This window comes from Aureococcus anophagefferens, assembly GCF_000186865.1.
Source record: "Aureococcus anophagefferens unplaced genomic scaffold AURANscaffold_14, whole genome shotgun sequence".
Taxonomy (NCBI): Eukaryota; class Pelagophyceae; order Pelagomonadales; family Pelagomonadaceae; genus Aureococcus; species Aureococcus anophagefferens.
The window spans coordinates 767995-772064 of record NW_008705574.1 but is presented as its reverse complement, the minus strand read 5'-3'; positions in this window follow the sequence as shown (position 1 = coordinate 772064).

Here is a 4070-nt window from a genome sequence, read left to right as displayed (position 1 = left end):
GTCGCGGCGCCCGGCGGGTCCGACGGGTCCGTCGTCGTCCGCTGGCCCAAGGGCGGCGTCGCCGTCGCCGCCGACGGCGGCTGCGTGCGCGCGTTCTACGAGAGCGGCGCGCTCGCCGCCGTGTCCGACGCGCGGGGCGCCGTGAGCGTGAGCGCGCCGGGCGGCGCGACGCTCCTGAGCCTGCGGGCCGAGGGCGGCGGCTTCTCGTCGACGGACGGCGGCGGCATCGACCGCCAGTGGTCCGGCGGCGGCGACGCGCCCGGGCTGCTGCTGATCGACCTCCCCGCGGCGGACAAGGGGAAGCCGGCGAAGGGGAAACCGGGCGCGAAGAGGGCGGCGTCGCTCGGCGTCGCCGTGGACACGAAGGCCCACTTCGCGCGCGTCTACTTTTGCCATAGGGGCGTCAAGTGCTGCGCGTCGCAGCACGGCGGCGTCGCGCTCCTCCCGCCGGACTCGGATCTGTACGGCCGCGAGAAGACGCGCGAGATGAAGCGCGCGGAGGAGGACCGGCGGGCCCGGGAGGCGGCCAAGGCCATGAAGGCCCACGAGGACGCGCTCGGCGACCTCGGCGACGAGGGGCCCGCGGCGTCGCACGCGGACCTCCTCTCGCGCATCCGCGCGGCCACCGAGGGGCTCTCGAAGCTCACGGAGGGGCTCCCGGAGTATACCTAACCCGCGCCGCGCCGCTTCGCCCGGGCCGCGGCGACGCGCGCCCCGTCGCGGCGCCGCTTCTCCCGGGACCGCCCGAGCCACGGCGGCGGGCCGCGCGGCGGCTCGTCCCTCTCGCCCTCGGGGATCCAGAAGAGGCCGTCGCGCTCCACGGTCTTCGTCGCCCAGGCCGAGCCGTCGTCCCCGGGCAGGGGCCAGGGGTCCTTGCCTACCAAGCACGACGGTGACGATGTTCCATTGTTGTCCCGGTCAGAATCTCTCGAAAATCGTCGCGGCCACAGGACGCTGGACTCCTCGCGGAACGTTTCGTCGTCCATCTCGCGCGACGTCGCGCACGCGCTCGCGTTCCGCGGCCGCGTCGCCCGCTCCCAGCGCGCGACGACGTCGCCGTGCTCGTGCGGCCGGTGCCACTCGACGCCGTAGGACTCGACGAGGCAGTGCGTGCGCGTCGTGAGGAGACGCGGCAAGATGGCGTACTCCATGCCCTCGACGTCGAGCTTCGCGACGACCTTCGCGCGCCGTTCGACGTGCGTTCGCAGGAAAGCGGCGAGGTCGACGACGGGCGTGTCCCCGCGCTCGCAGGCTTCGAAGCGGCCCGTCTCGCCGCGGCCGTGGCCGAAGCAGGATCTGTGCGTACTCGCGCCGACGCCGGCCCGCAGGAAGGTCGCGCGGAAGCCGAGAGCGGCGTACCGTTTCCCGAGCTCGGCGAGGCGCGGCCACAGGAACGGCGACGGCTCGAAGCCGACGCTGCAGGCCGTGTGCCAGACGTCGCGGTCCAGGCCGAACGCGTTCGCGAAGAGGCGGAAGACGGGCGGCCGTTTTCCTTTGGTGTATTTTTCTGCCTCGAAGAGCTTGCGAGTTTGCACGCCCAGATTGGCACCGAGGTCGAGGAAGATCATGGAGCAGCCGGCCGTCAGCGGGCTGCCCAGATGGCCGGCGATGTCGATGCCGTCGAGGAGCGTGTCGTTGGCCGCGAAGACTGCGGGTACGAGCAGTAGCAAGCGCCTCATGGGCTGCCCATCACGCGCGAATGTGCACCGTCGACATCAACAACGATCGCTGAAGAATCTCGAAGACGATGCGCTCGCACTTTCGCAGCCTGCAGCGCGTCGCGCGCCGCGCACCGCACCGCGCCGCGCGTCCGACGACCCAGCAAACGAGCCGCGGCTTCTCCGCCGCGTCGCTCTGGATCGACGGCGCCCCGTGCGGCGCCTCCGACGGCGCCTGGCTCGACGTGCGGTCGCCGCGCGACGACGGCGTCTTCGGCGCGCTGAGCGACGCGAGCGCCGACGACGCGGCGCGCGCCGTCGGCGCGGCGCAGCGCGTCCACGACGCGGGCGCCTGGGCGGCGGACGCGGCCGCGCGCGCGGCCGCGCTCCGGTTCTGCGCCTCCGGCCTCCGCGACGACCTCGAGGCCTACGCGCAAATAGAAGCCGCGGACTGCGGGAAGGTGCTCGCCGAGGCCCGGGGCGACATCGGCTACTGCGCCGACGTGCTCGACTACTACGCGCGTCTGCTGGAGGAGCGGCGGCCGTCGGCGGCGGTGGCTCCGCCGCCCGACGGCTACTTCGACGCGGAGCTTCCGCGAGGATCGACACGAAACCCGTGGGCGTCGTCGCCCTCGTGACGCCCTGGAACTTCCCGCTCATGCAGGCCGTGCTCAAGGTCGCGCCGGCCGTCGCCGCGGGCTGCCCGCTGGTCCTGAAGCCGTCGCCGCTCGCGTCGCTGACGTGCGTCAAGTTCTTCGCGGAGCTGTTGGGCCCCTGCGCGCCGCGCGGCGCCGTGAACCTGCTCACGGGCGGCCCGCCGAGCACGCCGGCGGCGCGGGCGACGGAGGCGCTCACGCGGGACCCGCGGGTGGCGCTCGCGAGCTTCACGGGCAGCGGCCGAGGCGGTGCTGAAGTGCTCAAGGCGTCCGCGGCGAACCTGCGGCCGACGTCGCTCGAGCTGGGGGGCAAGGGGGCGTTATTGGTGCTCGACGACGCGGACGTCGACGCGGCGGCGGACTTCGCGGCGCTGGGCATCCTCCAGTGCTCGGGGCAGGTGTGCTCCGCGACGTCTCGCTTACTGGTGCACGAGTCGCTCGAGGAGGCCTTGCTGGAGAAGTTGTTGGCCAAGGTCGACGCCGTCGTCGTCGGCGACCCGCTTGACGAGGCCTCGACCATGGGGCCCGTCGTGTCCGAGGCGCAGCGGGCGAAGATCGAGGACGCGGTCGCGGCCGCGCTATCGACGGGCGGCGCGGAGCTCGTCTCCAAGCCCGTCGACGTCGACGAACGGGGCTACTACGTGGCGCCCGCCGTGCTGCGGAACCCGCGGGACGACGCGCCGGCCTGGACCGAGGAGATCTTCGGGCCCGTGCTCTGCGTGCGGCCGTTTCGCGACGACGCCGAGGCCGTCGCGGCGGCGAACGCGTCGCCCTACGGCCTCGCCCACGCGGTCTTCACGGCGGACCGGCGGCGCGGCGACGCCGCGGCGGCGGGGCTCGACGCGGGCGTCGTCTGGGTCAACAACAACCAGCTCCTCTGGCCGTCGACGCCCTTCGGCGGCGCGAAGCGGAGCGGCTTCGGCTGGGAGGGCGGCGAGGCGGGGCTCGAGGAGTACCAGCAGCGCAAGACCGTCATCTCGGCGCCCCACGGGTGGCACATGGGGTGCTACCCGGGGTAGGGGCGTGCTCGAGCACGTACCAACTGCGGTCGAATGTTGCGGTCGCCGCGGCGCTTAAGCGGCGCTATTGCGCCGCTAAGGGAAACATGGAGGCCTCACCGGCCAAATCGCCGCTTGCCGTGGTTGAGGTGGCACCACCAAGTGCTGCACTCGAGAGCTCCTTCGCAAGCTTCGCTGCTATCGTGTCGACATCTCCGTCGAGCCACCCGTGCGCGCACCGCGTCCCAGCTTTTTTCGTGGCGGTCCATCCGCCCGCTTCCTCCCTCGTCCACGAGGCGTCCCCGGGGCGCGCCGCATTCGGCGGTATCGATCGCGCTCTCGTCCATCGCTGATGCCAGCGATGCGCTTCGGCGGTCGCTGCGCTCGCGGGCCGCGTCCTGCTCGCGGGCCGCGACCGCCGTATCCCGCGACACGGTCTCACGACCCGCTCTGGGCGGCGGCGGCGGCGGTCGTGGGACGGGCTGGGCCGCGCGCTCGAGCCGATCGCCTCCGCGGGCCTCGCCCCGAACGCGCCGACCGCCTTCGGCGGCTTCGCCAGTCGCATTACCAACCCATCGCATCGCTCGCCGCTCGCCCATCGCTCGCCGCGCCCGCGCTTCCCTCGCCGCGCGGGCCCCGCCCCGAGCCCGTCGACCGCAGGTACCTAACGACACCATGGCCGCCACGGGGACTAGCACAGTCAAGATCGGCATGGCGAAGATGCTCAAGGGTGGCGTCATCATGGACGTCGTCACGCC